Source organism: Mus musculus, chromosome X (assembly GCF_000001635.26).
Source record: "Mus musculus strain C57BL/6J chromosome X, GRCm38.p6 C57BL/6J".
Lineage (NCBI taxonomy): Eukaryota > Metazoa > Chordata > Mammalia > Rodentia > Muridae > Mus > Mus musculus.
In genome coordinates, this window is record NC_000086.7 from 58,158,292 (window position 1) to 58,179,022 (window position 20,731).

At 41.4% G+C, this 20,731-nt stretch overlaps 1 long non-coding RNA gene across 2 annotated transcripts in view; it reads left to right on the forward strand.

Moving 5' to 3' along the window:
* Gm36522 overlaps positions 1-18,855 on the forward strand; it is a 41,994-nt gene extending 23,139 nt beyond the window's left edge. For both annotated transcript variants that reach the window (XR_878117.3, XR_386937.3), the window contains exons 3-4: positions 7,334-7,659; positions 17,457-18,855. This is a non-coding gene — a long non-coding RNA (predicted gene, 36522). The remainder of the gene's footprint in view (positions 1-7,333; positions 7,660-17,456) is intronic.
* The last annotated feature ends 1,876 nt before the right edge of the window (positions 18,856-20,731 follow it).

The window sequence follows — 20,731 nt, forward strand, 5'->3', positions numbered from 1 at the left end:
TCCTTCAACCACAGTGTCTTCTTGAAAAGGACACTCCCTAAGAACAGAGTTTGTTCAAGCAGTCCAAGTTTTCCCCAAAGCTTACCTTGTAAGTCTAAGGATTGCTGGGGTGAGAATCACGTAGTGCCAACAGAGAAGGGGCTGGGAAGAGATTATTTTCCAACAGTGATTTTGCTGCAAGACCCTGAAAGAGGATCTCTCGACGGTCTATGAGATACTTATCTACCCTGGGGTGTGAGGGGGGGAGACACTGCTTAATCTGCATAAAGCAGAAGGATGTGTAACTAAGGCTTTATTTAAGCTCCAATGGATTTTATTGAAAACCTTTGATTTGCCACAAGAAAGAAAGGTAAAATTTCAAATATAAATACCAAAAGCCAACATAAGCAGTGATGATCTCCTGATTTTCAATCTGCCGGATGGTTAAAGATAGACTCCTTTATTTAAGAACAAACCTCATGGAAGAAAGAGCATTTATCATAGTCAAGAGTTAATTATATACAATATTGTACAGATTCTCTTTAAAACCTACCAGTTTGCATTGCTGTCTGCCTTTGGGAATATGAGAAAGACATTGTCCTGGCATATATGACTATCTAAAGGGACACATTTTATTTTTAGTGAACTGTAGAAGTTGCAAAAGGAAGAAGACCAGTGGGGATTTTGGCTTCTCTGTGTAGCCCTGGCTGTCCTGGAACTCACTTTGTAGACCAGGCTGGCCTCAAACTCAGAAATCCACCTGCCTCTGCCTCCCAAGTGCTGGGATTAAAAGTGTGCGCCACCAACTGCCTGGCTAAAATTCTCTTCATAAATTCAGCTAACTAGGGAGAAATGATTTCTGTTGTATTTGATTCAATACATTTTTCCATTTTTCTTTGAGACAGGGTCTTGCTATATAACCCAAACTAGCCTTAAACTCATCATGTGCCCCAGGCTGGCCTGAAGCTTACAATGATCCTCCCGCCCCAGCTGGGATTGTAAGCAGTCACCATGATGCCTTGCTTCACCAGTGTACTAAAGCTAATATGCATATGTGGGTGGGGGAGGGCACATGCATATGAGTATGTAGTTGTGTCCATACCTGAGGAGATAGGCTCTGAGTATCAGGTATCATTCTCTATTGTTCTCTGTTATCATATTGAGAAGGACTCTCCCACTAAATCAAAAACTTGTGGTTGCAAGTGAGTTGTCTGGCTAAGATGCTCTGTGGATTCTCTTATCAGTAACTACAGGCACATGCAGCCGTGCCTGACCTTTCTTCTTCTTCTTCTTCTTCTTCTTCTTCTTCTTCTTCTTCTTCTTCTTCTTCTTCTTCTTCTTCTTCTTTTTTTTTTTTTTTTTTTTTTTGATTCTGGGCATTTGAACCCAGGTCCTCATGCTTGGAGGACGAGTACTCTCTTATCCACTGAGCCATGTCCACAGTCATTAAGAACAATGCTTTGGGGTTTTTTTGTTTTGTTTTGTTTTGTTTTTTGAAGATCGTAGTATCTGATTTGGAAATCTTAAGACTGATTGCTTTATCTGTACCACTTTTGTGTGCATGCCCTAACAGAGGCAATTTTGGGTAGCTTTGTTCCCTCTGGACTTAGAAGTTAACAACGTCTCTTTCTAGAAAATCTTTTTCTGCCTTGTTTGTGAAGGGAACAAACACTAAGCTTGGAGCCAGAGGGATTTGAGGCTGAATTCCAGCTTCATTGCTTTGTAGCTGTGTGACATTGGACAAGTCACTGAGATGCTTGGAGTTTCTTTTATCAAGTGAAAGGATTATCTATTATGAAATATAATGCACGTGGAGTAAGGGTGTAGCTGGTGGGTTCCCTTGTGGAATCATGCCATGTGACAGACCTAGTATGAAGAAGATTTATTGTGGGGGAAGGGAGTGGGGACTTGGAAAAGGGGTAGAGTCAGAGGAAGGGGGAACAGAGGAGGATAGAAAGAGAGAACAAGAGGAAGTGAGACCAGCCAGCAACATATGGGAAGACAGAGAGAGAGAGAGAGAGAGAGAGAGAAGAAGAAGAAGAAGAAGAAGAAGAAGAAGAAGAAGGAGGAGGAGGAGGAGGAAGGGGCACTGGGGCAGCAAGCATTCTTCTTACACATTGCCACACCTTGCTTGCACTTGGCAACAGTACAGGTAGTAATGGCGGTGAGTGATGATGAAAGCAGTTGCTATATTGCTGTTGGGCAGAGCCTAGCAGTATTGTCTGTAAGCCACTATTATCATTCCTACTTTCTTTCAGAATCTGTGAAAGAAAATGGTCAAGTGTTCGTCCTGGCAATCACAGCAACAGTCAGATACAAAATGCCAGGTGCAGAATGCAGAACACCTTTCTTGATCTATATTCCAAGGCTGGGAATGCCACATAGTTGGTAGAGTGCTTGACCAGCATGCAAGACGGTTGACGGTCTCTAGCACTGCAGACACATGGCCCTGTGATCCATGTGTGGCTGGAATCCCTGTACTTGGAAGGTGGAGGCAGGAGATTGAGAAGTTCAAGGTCATTCTTAGATCCTTGGCTACGTAGCACATTTGAAAAGGAATGAAAATTTAAAAAAGGAGAACGTATGGCTGTGTCTATATGCCATTTTTAATGCACTCATCTTTTGACAGATACCTGGATTATTTATATTTCTAGTAAGAATAATGCCATTAGAAGCAAAAGTGCATTAATGTTTCCAGATATATATGTTGAAGACCCACGGGTGATATATGGATTCCCAGTCTCTAGGGGAAAGTGTTCTATTGTCAGGACATCATAAAATGTACTTGTCCATTCCATGCTCTCTTTCTTCAGCTTAGGAAAGTTTGATGCAGAAAGGGAAAGGTCTTGCACACAGCAGGATACCCAGAAAGTTGAAGGCAGAGCCACCTCAACAACTGAGCCTGTTGTCAGTTTGTGGCTGCTTTCACTTGGCATTATGCGTTTGGGAAACTATAGTAGTCTTTCCTAATACCTGCATTGGGAATATAGAGAGAGTTTGTGCAATCCTGCAAAAGGACTTTGCAAAGACATGATTTATTTGCATTAGGACTTACACATTGAAGTCGTTTTCAGGCTCTTGTTCTTTCCCTTTCTTGTTCCATTTTGCCTCTCATAACAGTATGTGGTTTCCAGAATGGAATTGATGACACTACTAACAGCCACATGATGATATTCTAGCTTAGGAATGTGCTATTCGATTAACGTGATAATGGTTTCAGAGCTTGAGTTGTTCAGAACAAAGGCACTTGATAAACCCAAAGTATTACTGTTATTACATTACCTAAAGATAGACAGTTTTTACTAAATAGTTCCATTTTCGGGATTTCTCTTTAGTTGCCTGCAAATACTCATTTTGTATTTACAGAATGATGCTTTCACAGAAACCTGAGGGAAACACGGGTTAGCCTAGGATGGATCTGACCCTACTCAGTATCACAAGAGACTCGAAAAGAATTGGAAATGTTGGTACTATGGTAACAGAGTATTTGGAGACTTACCTTTCACGGGTAAGAGTTGTTATTGGGCTTCCTACTTTTATCCTCAAGTGATGAGAGTTGTTTTTGACAATGTTAATGTTTATTTACTCTTCTCAACCAAGGTCGATTCAGCATCAGTCTTAACAAGTTATGAAAAAGAAGGGAAATGCTGAATGTTCTCCATTATAACATACTGAGTTTCCAGATTTCCTCCTTTTAAGAGAGCCTAAGTTTTTAGGTCATCTCCACTTCTTACAATTCTAATACAAGGCCAATAAAAATGACAAGGGAAGCAGTGAATGCAGAGGAAACCCAGATTGTCCCTGGAGGTGGTTAACGTCTCCTCCCTTGCCACTCACAAAGCATGATCCTGGAGTTTGGAAGCAACTACAAAGAGGATGCTCATATAGGAGTCTGAAAAGGCAGGAAAGAAAGAAGTGAGTTTTCACTAAGCTTTGTTTGGTGCCAGGTGCTGAGCCTGATCCATTCCTGAATTTTATCTTCATGACAAAGCTATGAAGTCAGGGATTCCTGCTTTCACACTTGAGAAAATTTATATTCGAATCCTGTATCTTGCCACAGTCCATTGATAGTCTCCCGATGTTTATTTTAATAGTTTGTGTGTGTGAGATGATGATGGGACCGACCCTAGGCACCTGTATTTGCTAGGCAGACTGAGGCAGAATTTGAACCAAGTCACTTCTTTTGTCTTTTTTTTTCTTTTTCTTTTTTTTGCGGGGGGCGGGGGGGAAGCAAGATGCAGCATCTCACCCAATGGTTCAAACACATGATCTCTTTTCTCAGCCCCTTGAGTGCCAGGGTTACAGATTTTTTTCTGAGAAGATATCATGTTTTCCAGGTTGGCTTTGAACTGTGTATGTAGCTAAGAATAACTGAACTCCTCATTCTTCCTTCTGTATCCCTGCAGCGGTGGGAGTACAGGCAAGTACAACAAGTCAGGAGGACCTAGTACTGGAGATGGAGCCCAAGGCTTTGTGTGCGCTAGGCAAGCGCTCTAATAAAGGAGCTAATTCTAAGTCTACGTTTTAAAATAGTCTTTTCTGCCCAGCTTTTCTTCATTTGCACCAGGCTCATCAATTCTTTGCTGCTTACAAGTGGGAATATATCCTCATCGTTGTGGTAACATTTACATGTTTTGATTTCCCAACACAACTTTCCAGGCCCAGGGGGGAGGGGCAAACACTGCCACAGCCAGAATGCAGCACACAACTGGAAGGAGGAGAGGGAGATAGAGCTTGTTTGTGACCCAGATTTAAAGCCTAGCTTTTGTCTAGCCTTATCGTTTCTAGTTGTGTGCACTTGGCTAAGGGCTTTAACCTCCTTCAGCCTCTACTTCCTCACCAGAAAAACAAGGATACAATAATATTCATGAGGTCAGCAAGATAGCTCAGCGGGGAAAGGAGCCTGCTACAAACTCCCATGATCCAAGTTGAGTCACACGATCCACATGGTCAAAAGGGGAGAACCAACTCTCACAAGTTGTCTTTTGATGTCCACAGGCATGTGCCCCCTCCCAATTGCACACCAAATAAAAGTTAAAAATGTAATAAAAATCTAAAATGCTACTCATCTTATGGGGTGGTTGTGAACTTCACTGATAATGCCAGAAATGTCTTCAAGCCCAGGGCCTGGCATCCAGGAAACATTCTTTGTGGTTGCTTTTATCTCCAGAGGACTCTATGTTCTGAGGTATCTGTGGATGTTCCCAGCCAGAAGTATGGATTAGCAACTGGGAAGATAGCCCGACAGGATTAGCCCATTTAAGTCATAGCATACATATCACTAAAAGGGATAAAAGATGTCTAAACCCAGCCCTCCCCCAAACTCCCCTTCTGAAGATCCTTGGAACTTCCTGTTGTGGCCTGAAATGTCAGCTGCTCACACCAAATTATGGAGGTCTTTTTAGTTTGAGGATGAAGTAGTTAAAAAAATTAAAAGATCTCAGGGTATGGTGATACCTGCCTATAATCTTGGTCCCTGGGCAATAGGTGCAGGAGGATCAAGAGTTCTAGGTCATGCTCATCTACATACAAGTTCAAGACTAGCCCAGGATATATAAGACCTGATCTTAAATTTTTATTTCAATTATATTTTCCATAAACATTATAATGTTAAACATTTGGTGTTTGCTACTATTCCTTTATTTATTCAACCCAGAGCTATTGTTTTCTTTGTACCATTTATCTGTATCACTGTGGGCAGGGGCAGAGCAAACAGAAAGAACTAGAAAACATCCCTGACCTTGTGGAACTTACATTCTAGTGGGAGAAAAAAGATGGTAGATATGATTAATTTATAACGTATGTAGTATGTCAGTGATGAAGACTAGGAGGTAAAAGGGTGAAGAGATGGCCAAGGTGATTGGGCTGTGGAGATGTGCTTAGGAACATTTGATAGGAAAGCTAGGGAAAGCCCTATTGATTGCCATTTCACCTGGACCGACTGAAAAGGAGATACCCTCGGAGAAGATAATAAGTGCAAAGGCTTTGATGAGTGAACGTTTAAGAAAGTTCTCAAAAGTCAGAGGATTCTGGTATCAAGAAGGGCGAGGGAATGGGAAAATGGAGACAGGAGGGAGCGGGCAGGAACAGGAGGAGATGAGACAGGGCTTTCTTAGCATGTTGAAAGAACGAACAAGAAGTCAGCAAGTGGGGATGGCAGAAAACATACAGCGATTAGGAAATGACTTCTATTTGAAGTGATTTCTTTATTTTTATTGTACGTGCATTGGTGTTTGGCCTGCATGCATGTCTGTGTGAAAGTGTGGAATCCCTTGGAACTGGAGTTACAGTTTTGAGCTGCCAGGTGGGTGCTGGGAATTGAACCCTGGTCCTCTGGAAGCAGCCAGCTAGTGCTTTTCTTTTTTCTTTTATTGAAGACTGATTTTTTTCCTCCACATAATATATCCTGATTACAATTTTCCTTCCCTCTACTTCCAGTTTCTCCCTACTTCCAGTCCCATTAAGTCCCACCCCCTTTCTGTCTTTCATTAGGAAACAATCAGGCTTCTATGGGATAATAATAAACAGCCAATGCTCTTAACCACTGAGCCATCTCTTCAACCCTTAAGTAGTGATGTCTAAGAAACGTATTTTTGCTGTTGTGATAACAGAAACACGCATGCATATAATAAAGCCAGAATTTCTGTGGGCGAGCATAGGCATCACTGCTTTATGACTCTCCACAAAGGCCCTCATGATGCAAGGTCCTCTGCCGCTTGACTAAATTGAATTGAAAATCCACAGCTAGTACACCACAAAGCTACAACTGGAACACAGGCTTCCTGAGTTCAAGGACACGGTAGTTATTCTCTTGTTTCCTGTTACAAGCATGAGCCCTAGCATAGAATCCCTCAGTGTCAGAACTAGAACTGGCTGTGGAAATTCCTACTGCTAAAGATGAGCATCCTGACTCCTTGTACTAGGATTAAAGTTCAAGCCTTTGATCTGATTTTCAAGGTCATAGCAGATTTGTGGGCTTTGTGTGTGTGTGTGTGTGTGTAATGTGTGTGTATGTGTGTGTGTGTGTGTGTATGTATGTATGTGTTCATTGGACAAAGACCAACTTTATACACAGTTGTTCAGTTGTTGTTTGAGAAACAGCTATGAGACCAAGGAATTCTGGAACCTAGAGTACAAAGTTATGCCGATTTTAGGGTAGGAAGTAACAAGAGACTCTTGCCTTGTAGATGGTTGCAAACAGGAAGGGACTGGCATTAAAGGGGTCCCCTCGTCTTTCAATGATTGAGGGTATGAATAGAGCTTGTGAGTTTGTATTGTCAACAGTTTTGAACGTGCCGAGAAGAGACCACCCACAAACTTTGTGTGTTTTCTGATTGATTTTGTTCTGTCTTAGGTGCTGTGCAGATGTGTCTGGAAACTGCTGTACTGGGCAAACACCACACTCTGGCAAATACTCTTGCTGTGTGGGCTGAGCTCATCAGTTCTTGCTGCCCCAGCATGTTGCTGACACTCTTCTTCTGTTCCGGGCAAGTTGATCTAATGAAAGCATGCAGCAGAAAAGGAGAACCTTGTGATGACCTTCTGGGGCCACCAAGTCCTAGATAGAGCAGCAGTCAGTGTTAGAACTTGTGACTCATGAGGATGGGAACTGAGGTCTTTGTCCTCCAATCTGGAGACGACATCAGGCCACCAGTCTGCAAATGTGTCTCTAGATTTCAGGTAAGGCCCAAGGCCATTTGTCATTATCATTTGCTTATCGTTAGCAACTCGTAATTGGTTAATCTTGTGTCGCAGGCAAAGAAATGGGCCAGGAACTTCTGCAATCTTGGCTAGGAATGTGCTGTGATTAGTTTCAGAGCCAAGTTAATTTTACCCATGGTTCAGAGGCTATGGAGGCCTGGGGTTGGAATGAACAGAGTTCCACAGAGCCTGCTGCTCCGAAGATGTCTAATGCCCAGTAGTTTGGAATTTCATCTTGCTTGCTTCCTGGATCTTCTTCCACCTGTGGGTGGGTACTTGGAGCTCTCAGAGCCATCTATGCTTTTCTTTCTTTCCCTCTCCCAGAAGCTTGAGAAGCAGACACTGCACAGCTTGCAAAGCCCACATCTGCAGTGGAGGTGCTGGAAACCCACTAGTGAGGAGGCAGCTGCGAGTCCTTAGACATGTGTTAGGGCTGGTGGCTCTGGGCCAAGTGAAATCCCAGGCTCAGCTAGCTCATGTGGATACCCTCTGTAAAAGTTGGCTGTCTGAAAGAATGCAAGTCGAAAATCAGAACCACTCCCATATATTTCCCTGCCGCAGTTGGTAGAGGGCTGGCCTTCCATCTCGTTCAGTCTCACCGCTGGTAGGGAGCTTCTTTAATATCATTTGGAGTCCCCGACACCTGGTTTTGTCATTTGTAAGCTCTTATGACTCATCCGCCACACTGCACTCACCTCTGAGATAATAGTCGCTTTCCCAGCTGGATGCTGCCTGTGTATGACTGTGGATTGGCTGCATTTCCAGAAGGGAGCAAAAGGTACAAGGCTTAGGTGTTGTCTCGCAACACATAAGACTGCAGAATAACAGGGCTGCTCCGCAGAAACTGAAACGAAGCCACACTGCTCCTGGGAAGATGTCATACCCTGGCTATCCATTGAAGTGCATGAGCTCAGGGGATACGGAATATACTAGTGGTTCTTTTCAATTCCCTTTGTTAAGGCTGCCAACTATCTACAAATACACAATTCGACTACTTCTCTAGGAAAACGTCTTGCCTAATGGGAGGGAAGAGTGCGTGAAAGTGGGCGGGGTTTGGGGCTGCCAATACCTCATCATTCCAGAGTACTGCAATATGCTCTGCTTGGACCAAAGGCAGTAAGGCTCTGATAATACGATTCTGGATTTCAAAGAATGTTGTGGTCCAGAGAGGGACAGATTAAAGACAGAGAGACAACAGAGTGGTAAGGTTTGGGGCTTTTATTTTATATGAAAGCATCATTTTGTCACAAATATGGACTGAAGGCATAAAAAGGATTGTATTTCCATGCATCAAAACGGAAACATATTCTCTTGGCTGTGATTTCTATTATCTGAAAAATGCCAAGTGCTCCTCTTCATAGCATTTGTCCTAAAAGGCTTGCAAAAGAATGCCAGGAAAGGTGTGCTGGCAATCACTGGCTGTTCAGCTGAAGGGAAGAAAAAGCCCCCTGCGTGAAGCTAACCTGGGGAAGTCCTTCTCTGGTGGAACACAAGCCCATGCCCCAGAGCTCTGGGCTTGAACATGTTTCTTCAATTACTGATCAGGATGTGTAAAGTAGAGCTATCGGCCAGACATAATTTATGCAGATTTGCTCAATTTTATATAGCACTTTGTTATTCAACACAAAAGCAGCCACCATAGCAACCTCCAGATCACAAAATGCTTACAGTACCTCGGAGAGGCAGATCAACCCCTTGCAAAGACGGCTAAGAACCCAAATGCCTCGCAGCTCAATGGTTCATCTTGGCCCTGTGTGAACCACGGAGCTTGTTGGCTCAAGTGTTGTTGGGGTTTTTTTTTTTTTTTTCTTTCTTTCTTTCAGTGTGACCTTAATGTCCCATTAAGTAAGCCAGCTAGTGCAGGTTTTCTCCTCTCTTGGGATTTGTTTTTCGTTTTCATTTCCTTAATGATTTAAAAAACTTGTTTTCCAAGGTTCCCTCAGAAGGGGCCCAGTGGATCTGCTCTGGGTCCAGGCTTCCTTTGCTGCTGAAGCGCTGACCTTCTGCGGCACAATGGAGCAAGGTCTTTGAGCTGCTCATTGGCAAGCAGCACAGTAATGAGCTCCAGCTGGTGAGTGTAGGGCCCCCGCGCCATTCTGGAAGCTTGTCCTTTTGGTACCATTATACCTTCTGTTTCAGTATCCAAACAGCATCTCAAGCCCCCAGTTCAGAACAACATCCAGACCTGCAAGTGTCTTTTATAGACTGAGCATGGCAGATTTCCCAGCTCAGGGGTCTTAGAGATCACTTGTAAAAAGGCTTCTCTGGTGGAATGCAGGTAAACTGGATCTCTGCTAATCAAATGAAATTCTCTGATTTGTTCAGTTTGCAGATGTTTGTGGTGTAAATACTCACACCGTAATCCAGTTTCAAGCCACCCAAACTGCAACAACTGGCTTGCAAAACTCCTGAAATTTTTACCAAATGGTCAGCACACACTGTTGCACCAGATTATCTCATTGGCTATCCACAGCAACTTCACAGATAGACCAGCGTCCCAAGGCCATTTAATGTGAACATTTAACAGGCCCCAAGGGCTTAGGCAACTGTCAAATTTTACTGTGCTTATGAATTCCTGGGGGTTTTACTAAAGGGAGAGCCTGTGACTCTGCATTCTTACCAACCTCCCATGTGGCCGTGCTCCACAGTTAATTACAAGGATAGTCAACTTTCAGGAGCGGAAGGGGGAGGAAGCCGAATGATGCTTTCTCTCAACTGACAGGCTATGCTGTGCCTCTGTCCTCCAAGCCACATTCTTGATACTTCAATCAATTCCAGTCCTGGCCTCAGCAGGGACCCCCCATAGGTTTTCCCAGCAGTTCCTGGCAAGGTCTGTAGGGCACAACAGAGCACCCTTCCAGCGGAAGGAGATTTATTTTGCACATTACTATTCATAGGCTGGGTGGCTTTAGGGTTGTTAGGAAAGTCTTTTGTAGAACTCACTCCTAAGCTGAGATAGCAAGGCTTTTCCGTTCTTGAGCCTGATACCACCATGGTGGGATCTGCAGAAAGTCATCTTCTCTAGAGCCTAGCGGGGAAAACTCTTTGCTGCAAACTGCAGTGGATCTGAAAGGTGAGGCTCTTCTCTGTCTGCCTGGCAAGTAGAAACCCATGGGCTGAAATCAGCAACTCAGAAGAGAATTATAAATGAGCAAATGTAGCTCCCCCTGTCCTTCATCCTTCATACTTCATACTTATCACCTTGTAATGAAGACTTAGACAGGAGAGAGGACTGACTGGGGAAAGGCAAACCCAGGGGACTCTGTGCTTATGATCATGCTGAGCTCTGAGAAGGACAGGTGACACTGCTCCTGCTCTTGGGGAGCCTAAAATCTCACTGGGCAATGCACATCCAGGAAGCCATTAGTCTGCAAGAGAGGAGATTGTAAAGGCCCCATTGGCAAGCAAGATTTCAATTTGGGTTCCTGTACCAAATACTGTCTAGACTGCTGAGAACAATTTCCAAGAGAATGTCTGTTCTTCATTCTTGTTTTAAGAGTTTTCATTCAATCAGGCAATCAAAAGATTCAAATGTATCCAAGATATCTTCTTGCTAATGGAATGTACCAGCAAAGGATTCTTTTCTTTTACAGAGGAGATTGTCTCACAATCAAAACCATCTTTCTTGTAAAATGATTTTATCCTGATTTTTAACTCCATTTCTTTTTTAAAAATAATTTCTTTGTCCAAGTCTGGATAAAGCAATTGATTCATGATGATCCATTGATTCACTGCCAAAATGTATGTTTGCTGTTATAGAGAAATAATCTTAACCGTGTCTCTCACCTTTTCTTTATCACACTAACCAATTCCATTTTGCATCTGGCATAGGACTCGTTTTCTGTTTACAGGCAGAAAAGTGCATAGCCACGGCCCCACCTGTTTACTTCTTTGAAAAACACTTGTCATGCTCTCAGACCCATGTTGAAACACCACCGTCTCTGAAAAGCATTCTTCAATCCTAAGATTTAACTGGGAGTTATTTTGTTTTCCTTTGAGTTGTCACTTGGTGGCCCCTTTTCAATGGGACATGTTTGACTTTACTATAAAGACAATTATTGGTGTCTTTTCTTCTTTCCAAGGTTCATCTTACCTAGGTTACAAGAATTTAAGACTGTCAGTTTAGCTAGGCATGTTGGTGATCACCACCATGAACGTGGGAGTCAGAGACAGGTGAATCTGTGAGTTTGAGGCCAGTCTCTTTTACAGAGTAAGATCCAGGATAGCCTGACCTACACAGAGAAATTCTGTTTTGAAAAATCAACAAAACAAATAAATAAAAGGAAAAAATAAAGGGGAAAGTGTCAGTTTAATAATAATATTAATAATAACAGTCAGTTACTGAACGCCTCCTGAGTACAACAGGGTGTTTTAAAAGTACAAAATAACACACCACTGGAGGTACTGTCATCCATTCCATTTCAACTCAGAAAAGTCAGCAGCCAGCATGACTAGTCTTATGTAGCAATACTGAGTACAAAGGCCACCACATTCCTCCCATTCTAGCTCCCAGGCACATGCTCTCATTGGAGACAGGGTCTAAGACACCTGGCCATGGAAGTTGTTTAGTAAATTGGCTAATGAATGAATATACGAAGAAGTGTATGTTATTCTGCTCATTGTATCAGCAATGACCTGAGAGAAAAGGGTCTCTGTGGGCCCAGATGCCTGCCTTCTGTGGCATTCTGGGCTACATACTTTCCCACAGTGCCTGTGATTGTGTTGTCCCCCCTCTTGTCAGGTCCTTTTTTACCCCCCCCCCCTTTTTGATCAGAGAGCTAAGCTTATTTTACACTGTTCACTTTAATGATTTTCTACTCATTGATGGGAATAAAGTATTTAAAAATATTTCTTTTCTTTTTGAAATTAAAATATGTCATTTCCCCCTTCCCTTTCTTCCCCTGAAAACCCTCTCAAATACAAGCTACAGAATAAAGGTCAAGTGGGATTCTTTTGAGGAATAATTGAAGGAAAACAGATATTAATAAGAACTAAATTTTAGCATACATATCCAGGTGCCAAGGACTGTGCTAAAATGGGGACATGAAGTTCACTAAAACTGTTGTTTGTCCTCATGGACCTTACTCTTCAGGAGGTGACATATTTGTATCTTATAATGGGATCTGCTTGAGTCAAAGTGCTAGTCTAGCCAGACATGGTGACACATGACTGTAACTCCAGAAATTGGGAGGTAAAAGTAAAATGATCACTGTACATTTGAGGCTAGTCTGTCCTACACAGGGTTTCAGGCAGCTAGAGCTGTATGGAGAAGCAGTGTCTCAATAAACAAGCAAGCAAGCAAGCAAGCAAGCAAGCAAGCAAGCAAGCAAGCAAGCAAGCAAGCAAGCAAGCAAGCAAACACTTCACTCCCAAAGAGAAGGTTGGTCTGAACACATTGGTGCATGTCTTTTTTTTTTTCCTCTTAAGACAAGGTTTCTCTGTGTATTCCTGGCTGTCCTGGAACTCACTCTGTAGACCAGGCTGGCTTCAAACTCACAGAAATCTGCCTGCCTCTGGAGCGCTGGGATTAAAGGTGTTGCGCCATTACCACCTGACTAGGTGCTTGTCTTTAATCCCAAGATTTTAGAGGCAGAGGCAGGAGATTCTCTGTGAGTTGAAGGCCAGAAAGGTGTACAAAGTGAGTTCCACACTAGTTAGGGCCACATGGGGAGATCTGGTCTCAAAATAAAATAAAACAAATCAAAATAGAAAAGAAAATAGAATACATGTTTTGAAGTGCTGGGGATTGACCTAAGCCATGTTCTCTACATGGAAGGAAAGTGTTATACCATTGAGCTACATCTCACACTCAGCCCTTGTAAATGATCTGAGGCAGGTGTAATAAGGGGTTACCAGAACCATGCAGGGATTCCTATCTTTGAGTTTCTTTTTCTGTTTTTTTTTTCTTCTTCTTTTTCTTTTTCTTTTTCTTTTTCTTTTTTTCTTTTTTTCTTTTTCTTTTTCTTTTTCTTTTTCTCTTTCTTTCTTTCTTTCTTTCTTTCTTTCTTTCTTTCTTTCTTTCTTTCTTTCTTTCTTTCTTTCTTTCTTTCTTTGTTTTGTTTTTCAAGACAGGGTTTCTCTGTATAGCCCTGGCTGTCCTGGAACTCACTTTGTAGACCAGGCTGGCCTCGAACTCAGAAATCTGCCTGCCTCTGTCTCCCGAGTACTGGGATTAAAGGCATGCACCGCCACACCCAGCTGTCTTTGAGTTTCATTATGAAAATTGATTCATATTTTCATCTCTGAATTTGGGAATGCGGTGAGGGGAGATGTCTCTAATCTCACAGTCCTGTAGTGTGTCCTCTAAAACTGCAAAACAAATTAAAATATTATCACTATAAATGCTTCTAATAACACCTTACTGCTTTTGTACTTTGTCTCAAATCATTTTGAGGCATATTCAAAATTACACATTATTATGTTCCTATTTTCTCTGTATTTACAAAATCATATGTGCCTATGGATTTTATATAATGCTTTTTCCCCCAGCTATAAAATGAACATCTTTTATACATTATTCACTGAGAGACTTTTGTCATCTAGCAACATATCTTAGGTATCTTTTAATACTGCTTTTTAACTCCCTTTAACAATTAATTTTGTTTTCAGTTCTTCACATATGCATGTGTGGGTTTGTGAGTGTGAGAGAGACAGATCTCCCAGGTGCTGGAGTCACAGGCAGTTGTATGTTGCCACACAGACTCTGGGAAAAGAACTCTGGTCTTTTGCAAGAGCAGTATTTATTCTGAACTACTGAGCCCTCAGTCTGGTGTCGGTGTCACATGCCTTTGATCCTTGGGAGGCCGAGGCAGGCAGATCTCTATGAATTCCCCTGGCCTACAGAGGGAGTTCCAGGACAGCCACGGCTACATAGTGAGATCCTGTCTCAGAAAACCAACCAAAACCAAAACCAAACAACCAAACAACAACAACAACAATCCCTCAACAAGCAGCCTTCTCTTCAGCCATTCTTCCATGAAAAAATTATTTATTTTTATGTGTGCCCATGTTTTGTCTGTATGTATGTCTATACACCATGGGTACACCAGAAGAGGGTATTTGATCCCCTGAGCCTGGAGTTACAGATGTTTGTGAGTTGCTGGGAATTGAACCCAGGTCCTCTGCAAGAACAACCCTTGCTCTTAACTACTCTTCATCCCCAGCCTTTAAAAACATTACTGTTTCACTTAAGCTGCTACGGTATGTTTTATAGTGTTTTCTTGTGCAGATGTTCAATAATTAGTTGTACTGCTTCTCTACATATAGAGTGTTTCAGTATGGTTACTGTTTTTTTCAAGGATTTCTTTTGTGTTTGGAGACATGTACTGCTTTCATAGAGGACCTGGGTTTAGTTCCCAGCACACATGTCAGGTAGCTCATAACTGTCTATAACTCCTCAGATGTCTGTACTCATGTGCACATACATGTCCTAACCCCACATAGCCACACACAGAAACACACAACTAAAAAGAGACAAAATTTGGAGCTGTGACGAAAGGATGGACCATCTAGTGATTGCCATATCCAGGGATCCATCCCATAATCAGCTTCCAAACGCTGACACCATTGCATACACTAGCAAGATTTTGCTGTAAGGACCCAGATATAGCTGTCTCTTGTGAGACTATGCCGGGGCCTAGCAAACACAGAAGTGGATGCTCACAGTCAGCTATTGGATGGATCACACGGCCCCCAATGGAGGAGCTAGAGAAAGTACCCAAGGAGCTAAAGGGAACTGCAACCCTATATGTGGAACAACAATATGAACTAACCAGTACCCCGGATCTCTTGTCTCTAGCTGCATATGTATCAAAAGATGGCCTAGTCAGCCATCACTGGAAAGAGAGGCCCTTTGGACTTGCAAACTTTATATGCCCCAGTACAGGGGAACGCCAGGGCCAAAAAGGGGGAGTGGGTAGGTAGGGGATTGGGGGGTGGGTATGGGGGACTTTTGGGATAGCATTGGAAATGTAAACAAGGAAAATACCTAATTAAAAAAGTTGTCCTCCAAAAAAAATAATAATTACATATACGTGTACACTGTCCATCTCTTCAGACACACCAGAAGAGGGCATTGGATCCCACTACAGATGGTTGTGAGCCACCATGCAGTTGCTGAGAATTGAACTCAGGACCTCTGGAAGAGCAGCCAGTGCTCTTAACTGCTGAGCCATCACTTTAGTCCTAAAATAATAATTACAATTTCATTTAAGATATTTATATATGTATACATGTTTGTGTCTGTGTGAGTATGTGCTACATGTGTTCAGCTACCCACAGATGCCAGCAGAGGGTGTGGGATTCCCTGTCCTTGGAATTCCAGGTGGTTGAGAGCTGACCAATGTGAGCACTGGCAACGGAACTCCTGGTTCTTGGCAAGAACACTATGTGCTCATAATGGCTGAGCTATCTTTCCAACCTCTCAGTGTGGTTACTCTTGTGGTCAGTGTTGAGGTGAACACCCTGGGCAATACCCTTTATGCACATGTGAATCAGTAGTTTCCCAAGGAAACTATAAAAAGGTTCAGTTGCTAGGAAACAGGCATACATGCTTAAGATAGCATCATTTATCCTGGCTGTGGATGTGACTCAGTGATAGTGATCTCATACTGCTGCAAGAAGAAAATCTATAGTTAGTATATATGAATTTAGTCAAATTTCTTTCCAAAGTGGAATAAAGTTACATTACCACTAACAGGTTTTTAGTATCTTTTATATTTATTGATTTATGTTAACATTTAGTAATTTATACCATCTGGAATTGATTATTTTTGCATATAGTATGAGATATACATTAACTGGCGAGATAGTTATCTAATAACATTTATTTTCTTAACTGAACAGCTAAGTGTCCTCACTATTTCCTGAAAATCTGGTTTTCTTTCTTTTCTGTTTGGTGCATGAATACATGGGCCTGTTTTGACTCTTTTTCTTGGAGAGAGCTTTATCAGGCTCCCCATCAGCACAGTGACTACATGGTGTTGAGATGACGTTTGCTGACCTTTTTAATATATATGCTATTGTTTCCAAGACAGGATGACAGTCATCAAAGCACTAAAAATTTCTCTTTCTATTACCCTTTCTCCTTTTCCTCTCCCCCTTCCTTTTTCTTTCTATTATTATTGCTTTTTGTTGTTGTTGTTGTTGTTTTCGAGACTGGGTGTTTTGGTGTAGCCCCGGCTGTCCTGGAACACACTCTGTAGACCAGGCTGGCCTCGAACTCCCAAGTGCTAGGATTAAAGGCGTGTGCCACCACCGCCCGGCTGTTATTATTGATGATATTATCATTACTACTACTACTATTTTGAGACAAAGTCTTACAGTATATCCCTGGATAGTTTGGAACTTACTATTGTGAACTTTTCCCTTGAATAATCCCCTGTCTCTTGAGTGCTGGCATTATGGGCATGTGCCACTATGTTCAGCCTCAAGTTTTCTTTTTGCAACTAAGGAGTCCACTAGTGAAAATACTGTTTTTCTGAGACAAGAGTCTCATTATGTAGCCCTAGCTGGCCCGGAACTCCTTATCTTTCTATGTAGAACAGACTAACCTAATATATATCTACCTTCTCTGCTTCTGAGTGCTGGGATGAAAGGTATGTGCCACCACACATAGCTAGGAAAAATAATTTGCATTGCAGATTCTATGTCCACATACAGCAACCTTGGGGTTATTTTATAGCAACAAGAGTAATGATTGTAGCAAAAAGGAAACAACATAAAGATCAAATGCTGATGCATGAAACCATGTTTTTCTTTCTCTCCTTAATGTGCAGGTATATGCTGAGCAGACTCTTCATGTCAGAAGATAATGGAAGTTCTAATTCATAACTGAACCAAGGACTGCAGATGGCATCATTGCCTACTGGAAAACTAGTTGCTGGTGTGTGTGAAGCCTGTGTGCCGTCCCCAGCACAACAAAACAATATCAGAACAAGACAAAATGATGGCAAATGAACCCAAGTTTTCACGTCTTGAAAGGAAACATTGCCAATATAGTAGGATGCGCCTGGAACTCGGGAACACTTGGGAGACAGAAGGATTTCCATGAGTTCAAATCCAGCCTGGGTTATGGAGTGATTTCAAGGCTAGCCTGAGCTAGAGAACAGGACCCTGATTCAAAAATTAACAAGTAAAAATAATAAATAAAAGAAAGTCAATTTTACTTTACAAATTAACATCTGTGGATGTCATTTTAGAAATAGGTTTAAAGGGAACTGCCTGCAGAATAGAGTACAAATGAAAAGAACACTAAGAGTAAACACAGATTTTTTTTTTAAATGTTTATTTTGGCAAATTTTTGTCAACATGATGGAGATAGCCTTCTGTAAAATAGTTATCTACTCATTGAGTACAGCAGGTACATTTTGAGGCTTCAAGTTTTTGTTACTTTCTATAAAAATACATTGCTTTTTGTTTTGTTTCTTTATTTGGATCTGGATCTCCCTATGTAGCCCAGGTTGACCTCAAACTCACCATTTTTTGCCGACTTTTCACATGCTGCTGACATGGCAAGAATGTGCCACTACATTCCCTTAAGGTAATTCTTCACTCGTGCATATACACACCCCACACTACCCACCCTGCTTTTGGCTATAAATGTAAATGATGTGCTATTGATTACCTAGGGCACTTCCAACGACTTGCGAAGGAAAGTGTATTGATTTTCAAAAGGCTCCAACATGGCACTGAATCATGAAAGGTAGAATGGATGTTATATAGTCCTCTGTTCTCTAAAGTAAGAGTAAAGATATTCCTTTTACTTCAAGTGATGAAGAAAGTTAGTTGGCTTAATTAGATAGATGTGTGGCTTTGGGGGCAACAACACATTTATTTTCACATAGCGTGAAATAAAGGAGAGGGAGAAAAACTCTTCTAGGTAGAAAAAAATGCTATAAAATTCTCAGAAACATTTTTGCGTAGAATAATACCAAGAACAATTGACTCTTTTCTTCCTAAAATTACTAATCCAGAAAATACACCAGGAAGACTTTCCCTCCACTATAAGAATGTGTCTTCATATTTGCAGTGGAAACCATAGATTGTAGTTTCTGAGAAACATGAACGACCATGAGGAACAGTTCTTTTCCTGACAGAATGTTACAGCGCAGAAATGCATATGAGAAAAGATATGGGGAATATTATGCACTTTGTGCACGAAATAAAAGAGTTGTGTCATTCACTGAGTAATTGGGGTTATTTCATTTCTTAGGGACTGTGTTATGTACTTTTCTATCATTGTGATCACAAAGCTTGACAAAAGCAATGTAAGGGAGAAAAATGATTTCTTTTGGCTTACAGTCCATCATGGAGGTGAAGGCAGAGTGGAGGAACTTGATTCATGGAAGCTGGAACGTGTGTCAAAGGATGTTCACTTACAAAGGAGTAGGAAACCGAGAGAAACAGGCATCAGGGTCTAGGTATAACTTTTAGAGGCCCACTTCCAGGGAACTAATTCCTCCTGCTATGATCTATTTCTTACAAGTTTCACAGTCTCATCCCCCACCACAGAAACAGCTCTGTGTACATAGAGAAAGAGCACAACATTGGCTAAGGAAGTAGGGGCAGGGGAAATCTGAGAAGAGCTGGAGGAAGAGAAGGTATGACTAAAATACAACGTATGAAAATATTAAATTAAGAGTTGCCTGATAATATATTAGGAGTACTTAAACTTTTGAACAAAATCTCCTAATGCAGTCATTATTTCAGTAGTAGGAACCGTAGAAAAATTATGTGAACATATATCAGAAATACACAATGTTTATGCAGGTACATGATTTAAAGAATGGGAATTATTACATGTTTTGCAAGAGGAACATGCAACCTGAGTTTAAACAATAATGTGCTATTTAAGAAATCTGTGAAAGCCTCTCCTTGCAACAGATGGAAACCATTACATACAACCACATCAATTGATCAAAATGAGGAGAACAAGTGGCTATGTGAAGCCCAGCTTCAACTGGCATATCTATAATCCAACTGCTGCACTTAAGGCTCAGAGATCATAGCACAAGACAGGGCAAGATCACAGAGTCAGAGGAACAGGAAATTTGCTATGAGATTTTGTTTCCTAGAAATGTCAGAGAAGTCTCAGAAAACATGGCTGCCTGAATAAGACCTTAACAAGGATAAGACCAGTAGACATGCAAACATGGAAAGGGGAAATATGGAGGGCCTAATCCTAGACAAAGAACTACAGCAACTAAGGAATGCTGAGAGTGAGAGGAATTGTTTTCCCCAGGAAAAGCACACCAATTGGTTATGTAATACCAAGTGTCAACCCTGAAAACATACATACATAAGCAACATTATACAGACAAGCAGGTTATGTTTATAGCTTATATACATATATATGTGTGTGTATGTGTATATATATATATATATATATATATATATATATATATATATATAGTATGTGTATATGCATATATACATTGCATCCTAGGGATACATACATATATATATATATATACACATTATATATATATATATACATTATATATATATATATATATATAATGATGGTTTGTATACCCTTGGACCAGGTAGTGGCACCATCTGGAGGTGTGGCCTTGTTGGAATAGGTGTGACCTGGTTATAATGGGTGTGTCACTGTGGGTGTGGGCATAAGATCCTCACCCTAGTTGCCTGGAAGTCAGTCTTCCACTAGCAGCTTTTGGATGAAGATGTAGAACTCTCAGCTCTGCCTGCACCATGCCTGCCTGGATACTGCCATGCTCCCACCTTGATGATAATGGACTGAACCTCTGAGCCTGTAAGCCAGCCCCAATTAAATGTTGTTTTTTTTTTAATAAGACTTGCCTTGGTCAAGGTGTCTGTTCACAGCAGTAAAACCATATATATATATATATATATATATATATATATATATATATATATATATATATATATATATCAACAAATAAACAGAGTCCTGAATTTGAAATGGAGCAAAGTTGGGTGCATGAGAAGGGCTGTTAGGGGAAAAGGAAAGTTGCAAAACAGTGAGATTCTATTTTGTTTTTTAAGAACTTTAAAAAAGTTTCACAGC